The sequence below is a fragment of the Engraulis encrasicolus genome, chromosome 11 (genome assembly GCF_034702125.1).
Source record: "Engraulis encrasicolus isolate BLACKSEA-1 chromosome 11, IST_EnEncr_1.0, whole genome shotgun sequence".
Taxonomy (NCBI): domain Eukaryota; kingdom Metazoa; phylum Chordata; class Actinopteri; order Clupeiformes; family Engraulidae; genus Engraulis; species Engraulis encrasicolus.
In genome coordinates, this window is record NC_085867.1 from 32,977,960 (window position 1) to 32,989,663 (window position 11,704).

General features: G+C 43.9%; 1 long non-coding RNA gene across 2 annotated transcripts; it reads right to left on the reverse strand.

Moving 5' to 3' along the window:
• Positions 1-2,975: 2,975 nt before the first annotated feature.
• On the reverse strand, positions 2,976-5,735 carry LOC134458945 (uncharacterized). Of its 2 annotated transcripts, none has more exons than XR_010036707.1 (6): positions 5,631-5,735; positions 4,366-4,435; positions 4,065-4,169; positions 3,536-3,614; positions 3,322-3,431; positions 2,976-3,116 (listed from the first exon to the last, which is right to left on the reverse strand). It is a non-coding gene; the product is annotated as an uncharacterized LOC134458945 (long non-coding RNA). The 2 variants fall into 2 exon arrangements; XR_010036708.1 differs by lacking the exon at positions 5,631-5,735 and adding an exon at positions 4,882-5,148.
• Positions 5,736-11,704: the final 5,969 nt, after the last annotated feature.

The following is an 11,704-nucleotide window of genomic DNA, read 5'->3' on the forward strand; positions in this document are numbered from 1 at the left end:
CACCGCCCGATGTGATGCTCAGGGCAGTCAGGGAGGTGAAGCTGGAGAACAAATCAATAAGAGGGACAGCTGAGAAGTACAGCATTAATTACAGTACACTGGCAAGATATTGTAGAAAAATCAGTCAAGCAGAAATTGAGGGAGATTGCACGCAGCCATCCCTTCCAGTGGGCTATGTGAAGAACAGGAGAGTTTTCACTGAGGAACAGGAGAGTCAGCTGGAAAAGTATTTCCTGACAGCATCCGACATCTATCTAGGCCTGTCGCCCATTGAAGTGCGCAAATTGGCGTATACGTTTGCAACAGCCAACAATATACACATTCCACCCAATTGGGCGGACGTGGAGATGGCCGGTGTGGACTGGTTCAGTGGGTTTTTGAAGAGGCACCCTTCCCTGTCTATCAGAACGCCAGAGGCCACCAGCTTGGGGCGCGCCAGTGCCTTCAACCGTCACAATGTTGACAAGTTCTTCAACAACCTGGAGGACGTCCTACAACGCTACAAATTTGAGCCCCAGTACATTTTATTGCGGTGCACACAACAAACAAAACATACAAACAAAACAACTTTTTGCCTATTATACTACTGGGCCTCAGCGTGTAAATGAACGTCAAAATTACGGAGTGAAGAGAGAAATAAATAAATCATTCATTCATTCATTCATTCATTCATAGCTACACCACAATCATTTCGCTGTCGGCCGGCCAGCATTTATAATTAGGTCGCCGTGACCTTTTGCCACCTGACAGCCACTTTTCTGCGCATTCGGTAGAGTCAAATAATTCGAGGGGTGGTCCCTCTGCCACAATCCTAATGAGATGATTGGGAGAGCAAGGAGGATCTCCACCAGATTCAGCAGGTTCTAAAAAGTAACAGAATAAGGGATTCATTGTAATTGATCAAAAAAAGAATTAAGCTATAACTATAAGTCATCACAATTAAGTACAACGTGTTATATGTTACCTTGTAGTCGGACTTATAGGGCTCTTTTGTAAGAAAGATTTGCCATAAGCTGCTGTAGGACTGTTGCTGAAAATGCTGATCAGGCTTTTAATGTTTTGCCACTCTCCAGGCACAGCATCCACCTGGCATCCAGAGCTACAGACAGAAGAAACATAGGCTTGTTACTCATCTGTTTTAGATTAAAATTTAAAATTTTTCCAATTTTCATTTTCTCTTTCATTTCAAAATAACGGCAATGAAAAAAAAAAAGCCGACGGGCCATTTTTAATTTTTTTGATATTTTCATCATTCGGCCTTATTTGCCCCGGAAGTGCTAAGCTGATTGCCGTTGACCAATGAATGCTCTCGAACGTGGTATATCTCTTCTTCTCGTGCAGTGCAGACAACGTGGACGATCGGTCAGATTGTAGAGCTAGCAGCTTAATCAAAGATATCATGGACTTGACTTATTTTCTCAGGAGAGGAAGCAAGAAAATTGCCGTCAAAGAAGAGGATATGACGGCGCATACGGTATTCAAACATTTATCCCTTCCTTCTCCGGGCAATGGTGCATATTACACTCAACGTTTCAATTTCAAAATATTTAACTTCATCGGGAATTTGTTAAATGTTATGCAGTCATTTAATGTTTGAGACTGTAAAGCAGTAAAGCAAATGGCTCAGCAGTGACTCGATCACGTGTAGGCCCTACTACCGGTACTTGCGATTTTCTTTTTCTTTTTCTTTTTTTAAAGTTCATTGCGAAGAGAAGACCCCATTGGACTGAAGACTGGAGAATATTAACAAAAGAAACCAAAAAAGGGATGGACACCGAGTTGTGGGCTACAAAGATTTTATATAAAAAGGTAAGGAATAATGGCAACAAAAACTTGAATTTGAAATTGTGAAATGATTTGTGTGTGTGTTTTCGTGTGTTATGTCAATAAACTTGGAAACTTACATTTAACTTGGAAACTTGAAAACTTAAAATGGTGTGTGTGAGTGAGTGAGGGAGGTGTGTGTTTGTGGTAGAGAGAGAGAGCTTGAACTTGAAATTGTGAAATTATTTCTGTGTGTGTGAGTGAGAGACAGAGACACACATACACAGTGTGTGTGTTTGTGGTGGGGGGAGAGGGAGGTAGAGATTGAACTTGAAATTGATTTGATCTTGAAATTGTGAAATTTTTTCTGTGTGTGTGATGTCAATGAACTTTGAAACTTCCATTAAACTTGAAAACTTAAATTGTGTGTGTGTGTGTGTGTGTGTTCTCCTATTTCAGGGCACTGCTGCCTCACTCAACGCAGTCGTGTTCATTCCTGCCAGTTGGCATTGAGGAAGACCAGCTGCCGGGCTTTTGCTGGTTTTAATCTGCTCCGACGGTTGGAGATGATGGATCCCATCTCGCTGAACACCCGCTCTGACGGAACCGATGTGCCCGTTATGCAGAGCCTCTGCCTCATCAACGAACGGTCAGCCGGAGGTAGATCGCCCGCCGAGTCTTCCACCAGGTGAGCGGACTCTGGGACCTAGGCAGGAGGGCCTCCTGAGTGTAGGACCTTAACTCCAGCGTGGCCTCACAGTGCTGTTTCCCAGAGAGACGAGGCCCGACACCTGCTCATCGAAATCCCTCCAAATCAGGCTCTCCTCGGCTGAGGCAGAATGTCAGAATGAACTTATCTATAAAGTAGCACAAGTCATATTGCCAATGTAGGCCAGGGGTGGGGAACCTATGTCTTGAGGGCCGTTTGCGACCCTTGAGGCCGTTTTATCTGGTCCCCGATATAATTTTAATGTTATTCAGCTTCACATAAAATATGACATATTTTGTAAAGGAACCTTAGAAAATACATTTGCAATACAATTAAGTTATATTCAGGGAAGCTGAAGAAGGTGGTGTTTGTTTAAATGTGGCTGCCTTCAATATAGGTCTAAAGTGAAGGGGAAAATCCTGGTTTGTGTTCATAGTACGGCCCTTGGAGACTTTTACGGCCCCTCGGATGAATTTGAAGCGGCCCTTCGAACGAGAAAGGTTCCCCACCCCTGACGTAGGCTATAGGTTAAGCTTACCCTCTTTCACTCTTCTGTGGTGAGACTGTGCCCATTTTGGGTTGACCTCCACACGCGTCTGTAGCACAGCACACAGGATTGCAGGACACAGCATCCTGCAGGACACTACAAAAAAAACAAGGGGAATGAATAAATTACCTGACCAGTTATTAAACAAATGAAAATTGATGTGCCAGAGCTGTGGTAAAAGTAACCTTGGGTCCAAATCATCTAGGCCTAGGGTGTGTGTGTGTGTGGTAAATCCAGTGTTCACATTATTCAGATATGAGAGTTAATTCATTCATTCATTTTAACTGACATTAGTACATACCCATATCAGTGCCATTTCACCCTGCCAAGACACTGGACCTGGGTCTATTGGAGCTCTCTGCTCAGGGTGTCCTCGTTATACTGCAGCAGGCACTGTTGTTTCTATAGTTCCTAGAAGCGAGACAAATAAATAAATACTTTGCCATGCACCTCATATTGACATAGCAAATATGTCAATAAGCAAGACCTATTGAGCCCAACAGGGATAATCTTACTCTATATCAGTTTTCTGTGGTCTCTTGTAAGATTGGCCCATCACCATTCTGCAGGACACTACCGTCTCCCTGCCAGGATCTGTAGGATGTAAGAAAATAAATCAAAACATAGCAATGCACAGCATTGATTACTTATCTATAAAGTAGCACAAGTCATATTGACAATGTAGGCCAGGGGTGGGGAACCTATGTCTCTAGGGCCGTTTGCGACCCTTGAGGCAGTTTTATCTGGCCCCCCCGATATAATTTTAATGCTATTCAGCTTCACATGAAATATGACATATTTTGTAAAGGAATCTTAGAAAATACATTTGCAATACAATTAAGTTATATTCAGGGAACCTGAAGAAGGTGGTGTTTGTTTAAATGTGGCTGCCTTCAATATAGGCCTAAAGTGAAAGGGAAAATCCTGGTTTGTGTTCATAGTACGGCCCTTGGAGGACTTTTACGGCCCCTCGGATGAATTTGAAGCGGCCCTTCGAATGAGAAACATTCCCCGACCCTGACGTAGGCTATAGGTTAAGCTTACCCTCTTTCACTCTTCTGTGGTGAGACTGTGCCCATTTTGGGTTGACCTCCACACGCGTCTGTAGCACAGCACACAGGATTGCAGGACACAGCATCCTGCAGGACACTTCAAAAAACAAGGGGAACGAATAAATGACCTGTCCAGTTCTATAAAAAAGAATACCCTGAAAAAGAACACCCTATTGATTCTACAGCTCCTAGAAGCGAGACAAATAAATTAAATACTTTGCCATGCACCTCATATTGACATAGCAAATGTATCAATGAGCAAGTCATATTGGTCACAAAGAAGTTAATCTTACATTCTTTCAGTCTTCTATGGCGAGTTAGGCCTTCAGGTGACTCGTCTTCGCCATATTATGAGACAGCAGCCTGTGAAAACATGGTAAATAGAATAACCCATTAACCTTGGGTCCTAATATAATACATGGACATAAACTAGCCTACATTATTTAGACAAGGTCAGTAGACCTCCACGTGAAACAATAAGAAAAAGTGACTATACATAATTTCAATTTCTTGAAGAGGCCATCTACACTTATTTGTGCAACAAGTGCTGTTTTGAGGACCCATACTTTTTAAGGACAGGTTGCCTACTGTTGCAAATGGCAGGGTATTTCACATTGATTTCGGGGTGGCGTGCTCAACTTGACCACTCTGGTCGACATTGAGCTCGCGCTGATACATTGGGCTCGCGTTACTGAGAGCTGCCGCCAGAACTACTCACGGTTAGCTTTCACAATATAGAACGCAACAAGGAAGAATCGGTCGGTTTGGTGAAAGGGCAAGGTGTAGCATGGAACTAAATTATATCCCACCTTTGACTTGATTTTACGCAGGTGGGTCTTGGGAACCCCTGTGTGACTGCCTAGGTTTCAGGATAGAGAAAGTAAAACAAAAATCATTGAGTAAAATCGATGGGGGACAAATTGTAGCTTTTGTAGACTACGTCGCTACTTGAGGAAAAATAGCTTAACTACAGGGATGTTAGCTACTCGATACATAGTAGTGGCTACGACCAAGCTACTAGAGAATGTAGTTAAACTAGTCGCTTCGCTACTGCCCAGCACTGAAAACCAACACACCCAGACGGCACACCAGTCTTTCCAACGTCGCCTAGATGCATTTATGCCGCTGTAAAATACATTGGCAAGGCGTCTAAGCGTTAGTTCATCAGCGAAATGCCGGGCAGACGTGAAAAATGAGCAGTGCCCAGCATCTAGTTGATGAGCTATCGCAATAGCATGCTAACGGTAGCCTTTGTCTATCTTTAGGCAGGGGAAAGGCAACTGAGAACGAGCAATGTCAAACAATTTACCATCAACAAGTATACTTAACATATTCACACTGTTTCACCACAGCATTTTGTCATTACGATGCTCGCAAGTCATCAGAATTTACTAGCGTACAGCAGCAACTAGTGTAGTCACATTGAGGGGACTTGAGCTACCAGCTATGTAAAGCGGCTGTGCCATAACTTAGCAATGGCGGATCTGTGTTCAGAGGAGCTATTCAATCGCTCTTGAGTACTGAAACTTTAAACCACAGTTGAGTAAAATGTACTTACATGTATATGAAGCCCATTTTCCGTTGGTATGTGAGGAACTTTTCACCCATATCGCCAAGAAACTTGTAAACCACACAGACAGCGCGTGGTTCTGTTCAATCAGGAAGGCGTTGTTGACCGTGGCTGATGGCTTCTTTGTGGCTTGTGTGTGGAATTCGCATTGTGCCAATTAGTTTTACTGCCACCTAAAGGCTTGGTGTAGAACTAATTTAACCAGAGACGGTCTATTTTCAACGAACTTGAACAATCCTTGCTTTAGTTCAGAATACCATTTAAAAACCAGAGTGGCCAAGCACATTGATGTTTTTCCTCAAAAGCAGCTGAGGAACCTTTTTAATTCGAAGGGTCACTTCAAAATGTATGTCCAAGAAAGATCATTCAGATGATTCTATTTTGATAGCCTATTCTGTAGGTTCATTTAAATGTTTATAGCACAGATCGAATTGTTTGATCAACTTAATTTCTGAGCTTATAGTATCATAATAAAATGTACTGACAGCAAAGCTGTGGCTAGTAGAAAGGTTTAATGCAGGGGTGGGGAACCTTTTTCATTCGAGGGGCCACTTCAAATTCCTACCATGGTCATAAAATCCTCCGGGGGCCGTACTATGAACACAAATCAGGATTTCCCCATAAATTTTAGGCCTATATAGACACCTTTAGGCCTATATAGACATATAGACATCTTTAAAGGTAGACACCTTTAAAACAGTCCCCACCTTTTCTAGGTCCCCTGAATATAACTTAATTGCATTGGAGATGTAATTTCTAAGATTCCTTTAGGCCTGCAAAATATGCCATAGGCCTATTTCATGTGAAGTTGCAAAACATTATAATGATATCAGGGGCCGGATAAAACGGCCTCAAGGGCCCTCGAGACATAGGTTCCCTACCCCTGGTTTAATGGTTAGTGATTCTGAAAAACACCACTGGGCAGCGTGAAAAAACATACACACACACAGACACACACACACACACACACACATTTTAGTAAAAGGCCAAAAAATGCCCTAGGGCCCCCAACAATCCCGTTGCCTAGGGACCCCAAAATCCTAGAAACAGGCCTGCCGACCCCCCACTCCCTCCCACCCACCTGACCTCACCCCACCCCACCCCACTTGAAATTGACTGGGGCAGCTCCCGACCTGATCACTGGCATTTACATATTAAAGGCTCTTCTAAGAAGGGGATGGGAGGGGGGCATCGGGGAGCCGCAAATGCTGTGGCTTGAGGTATGAGGCAATTTAAGGTGCAAAACTCATCCACAAATTCCTCTTTTCATGCAGTGTCTAGCGCGCGGAAATAAGATGACCCCCCTTTTTAGAGTACTATTTTTATAACAAAAACCACGTCTTATATTCGGGCCAATACAGTACTCTTGACTTGGCTTGACTCTTTTGTCTTGAAAAAGAAAGACAATCCGAAATAGAAATTTAGAAATGTAATACAAGTTTTCACTCAGTATCTTCATTGTAACTTAGCACCGTGAGGGAGGCCCATGTAGAGCCTGCATGGGAATGTTCCTCAATTACAGTACATTAGGAACATATATATCCAATAAATACATTTTATTTTATGGCAGCTTACCACCTTGACACTGTTCAAGTGCAACAACCCCGACTGTGATGATATTTTATAGGCCAATTTTTGCAGCCATAAAAGGCACATCATTATTGGTATTATTAGAAGTAGCAGTAGTATAATGCCCCGTGTAAATCGAAGGCGAGCTAAGCGACCTGCGCAGCGGAAGTCATTGTTTCTCTATGGAGGGAAGGCGATTAAAGCTATCAGAGCGAATTCGCCAGGAGCGAAGCTTCTTGAGCGACCAGGGCGAATTTCGATGATTAAACTCAAGCTAATCTTAAGCGAATTCGCTATGACGCTGTTCGGCGAAAATCAATTGGAACGTTCATATCAAGGAATGTCCCAGGCTGTCCAGATAGAGCCGTTATGTGATTAGCTGAATCAAACATGTCAGTGCAGCGTCCAGAATTCATGGCGAAACTTCTTTAACCACCCCAGCTACCTGGGTCGCGTTGGTAGCGCTTGATGTACACAAGGCATGAGTAGTACCAGTGCAGTTGTTGGTGTTTTTGTTTTACTTTTGGAAAAGAAGCGAAAAAAACCGCTGAGGAAATAATACAAAAAAAAATAATGAGCAAAATGTGTACGCCACATTGTATCGGGTTAAATGTCTTTACACCTTTATCACCATTAGTTTACTCAGAAATGTGGAAACATGGAGTTGTGGAACATGGGAGCGAAGCTGTGGGACCATTGGGCTGCAATGGGCCTAAAAAAATCATGTTAAAAGTATTTGTGATGTGGGACCAATGGGCCTAAAAAATAGACCAATGGGCTGTGGGACCAATGGGCCTAAAAAAATGAAAAAAAGTCTTAAGCCGGGCATACACTCTGCGATATTTTCGGTCGTGGGTATTAAGCTCCTGCTCACACTGCACGATGGAATTTCACTTTTTAAAAGTTAACGTCTCACGACTCACGTCCTCAGACTATACGAGCCGACAGTCGGATGTGAGCCAAATGCTTCCACTGCGCGACGCGACAGGCATGTCTGTTTCCCCGGTCTACAGAGGAGGCAACATGCGCACCTGAGGGGGAGATGAGGTCGCGCTCAACAGCACATCGCATGGCCCTATTAATTTGTGCATGTGAAGTGTCAAATCGGGTTGTAGCACTGATTTAACTGTGATTTTCGCACGAGCCACGACCAGGATTTCAAACAGTTTTGATTTTCTTGCGACCCTGCGTCGTTACCTCTTGCACACTGCACGATGCGAGACTCACGATTGACCTGCGATTGAGCAAGAAATCGGCCCGACTCCCAAAAAGTCGGATCAAATCGGGGCAAAAGTCGCACAGTGTAAGCCCAGCTTTAGTGTGTGCGTTACAAAATGCGACCCTGCCTCCTCCACTTGTGCTTGTCTCCTCATCCCGCCTCCTGGCCCCTCCTCCGTGGAGAATACGATTAAGTTTCCCAGCTGTCAACCTAGCCACAACAACTTTTGAGGGACTGTTTTTCATTCACCATCCCAATTGCAAATGAGAAAAAGACTCTACAATTGAGCTTTTGCAAGATATTGAAATATAATGCTGTTGTCAGTGATGTCATCATGACATATTACTTCCTGGTACGAGGAGACAAGCACAAGTGGAGGAGGCAAGGTCGCATATTGTAACGCACTCCATGACGTGGGATGATGTATTTGATGAATTGACCGAACTGTTCATATTTATTGTGTGTGTGAGATGGACTAAGTGCCTTGTTGCCTCTTTGCCACACTACCCACTACCCTCGTCCTCCCTTCTCGCTGCCTGTAACAAATTTGTATTCATGTATATTTATTTTTAAATGAATTGTATGTGTCATTGTAAAGATATAATTACATCTCTCCGCTGATCTCGATTGTGACCTCCTCAAATGGCTGCAGCACCTGGCAGGCCTCAGTAATCCCTGCCCACTCATTGGGGGAAAAGGTGGGCAGATGTGGGCACACAAGGGCCATGGTGGTGACGATTGCCTCCCTCATCTGATCAAACCTCCGCAACATCTGCAGCGTCGCATTCCATCTTGTGGAGCAGTCCATGATGAGCTTCAGCTCTGCCAATCCCATTTGGCGCTGAGCTGTGCGCAGCTTCTCCGCAGGGACAGTGGACTTGTGAAAGTGGGCCACAATTGTCTTCACGCTCTCCACAGTCTGATCCAATACAGTGAGTGACCCACGGACTATGAGGTTCAGAGTGTGCGCAAAGCAAGACAAGTGCTTCCAGTTGGTCTTTCGCACAGCCGATTTAATGTTGGAAGCGTTGTCAGTTACACACGCTACAACCTTCTCTGCCACGCCCCACTCCTCGGCAATGGCAGTCAGTTGATGGGCGAGGTTGTCTGCAGTGTGCCTCTCGGAGAACTCAAAGCAGTCCAGCAGGTAGCTCTTCATTTCATATTCGTCATCAATGAAGTGGCAGGTCACTGAGAGGTAGCTGCTGGTTGTTTGCGATGTCCAGCAGTCTGTGGTGAGGCCAACTGCTGGAGCCTCTGCCACTCTCTCTTTCACCATCGCCTGGCACGAACCTTTCAGGGATCAGGGACTGGGAGAGTGCTTTCCTATCAGGATGGGTAGGAAATAGGTGTGGGTATGGGTATGGGTGTGTAGGATGGGTTTAGTGCCTTCGTGAATTCCCTGAAACCCTTGTCCTCAACTATAGAGTGGCTGAAGATCTGAGGCAATCATTTTCACTAACTTCTCATCCAATTTTTTTTTTGCCACACGGCATTCATAGGACGATGCAGGACATTAGTCATGGGCACTTGCTCAGGGGGCGCCACTGACCTTTGCCTCCGCTCTCCTGCGCGTGCCTCTTCTTCAGGTTGTGCCTGGTGTAAGGTTGGCTGCTCCTGTCCCCTCCTCACCTCTTTAAGCCTGAGAGTGGGGTGTTTATTCTTCAGGTGCCGGTGTAAGTTGGCAGTAGATCCTCCTTTAAAAGAAATGGGGACCTTGCAGGTGGCCAGTGTGGTGTCACCACATTGTTGAAAAAAATCCAAATCACACTTTTTTTCTGTTACTCATTTTCGTTGTCTCTCGAGAATTCTTGTCAGTGGTCATCAATAATAAAAGGTCAAAATGTCTGCCCCCAGCTAGGTCAACATCAGATCAGACAAACCAAAGTGTGTGTGTGTGGGGGGGGGGGGGGGGGGTGTTCCTATTTCTAAATATAGTAATTGAAACTCTTGCTTGTTCATATATTCATTTTATTGCTGAGATTAAAATCGTTTTCAGTACATTGTGTACAGAAGCATACAGCTTACATATAAAATGCACACACACAACACCATCACCACCCCCACGCACCCAAGTTCAAGTTCACGGAAATATTAATAACAACTCTTGGGAGATGGCGGGGAGTGGGGAGCCGCCAGGGGAAAGTTGAGTTCATATAAAGTTCATGGAAAGTTCAAATAAAATGTTTAAAAACGTACTTGTGTTAAATATGTGTTGATATTGTTTACATGGTATGCATAGTTTCTTTTTTTACTGGCCGCGATTATTTTTACAACCCAGACAACAATGCGTCCCAATGACGTTAGGTTAGGCTACTGCAGTCAGTGTAAGGTAACGGTGCTAGCTCGCAGCTAATGGGGCCAACAAGCGAAAGACTATTTTGAATTTAAAGATATCCTATGCAACTTTGACATAAACACATAGATATAAACAACTTTATAGCGGCCTCTAGTGGTTCTGCCGAAAATGTGCATTGAACTAAATTAGACAGACATTGGCTTCGAGATTATGTGCGAATTAAATTTCGTCGTCTTCTGTAATTAGCCAGATTCCCTTCCTTGCATTCAGTTCTCTCCACTTCTAAGGGGCTTTATCATATGTGAGATTCCCCCCCTTGCTTATGAGTTGGCTGCTTCGTAATTCACTTCACACAACTGCAATCATGTTTGCACTTCCCTCAGATGGATATTATTTGATCCACTTGTTCTCGGCAGATATCCCCGTCTTTATTTCACATTTCCAGTAACTATATAGTACCTAGCCTAAGAACGAGGAAACAAACGGCTATTTTGTTGTGTAACGATTTCGAAGTCGAGGTGACAAGACGCGTTTTTATCTCCTGTGGTGTTGAAAGTGAAAGTAGACATCCATATGCCGATTAGAGATCACGTTTTGTCTCCTCTTGATCGGCAACAACATATAGGCCTATTTTTAGCCTCGCTCGACTGATTGTGTCCTTTGACATCAAATAAAATGTGCGACATCAGATTTCAACTCGTACACATTTGTGTATCTTTGTAAACTAAACGAGGTGGCGTGGGTTTTGAGAATGCTAATGCATACATCCCAGTGTAGTGAATGAATGATAAAATCCCCATCTTTTGGCGTTCGGCTCTCTCCGGTTTGAAGCCCTTTTCCAATGTTCACACAAGCGATTTATTTGCCTGTCCAAACCTTTCATCTCAATTATCTCGTGATTTATTTGCAGTCCCATTCGTTGTTTTCACTGCATGCCAGCGTGATATTTTACAATCAGCTAGCCAGTAGCCAGCT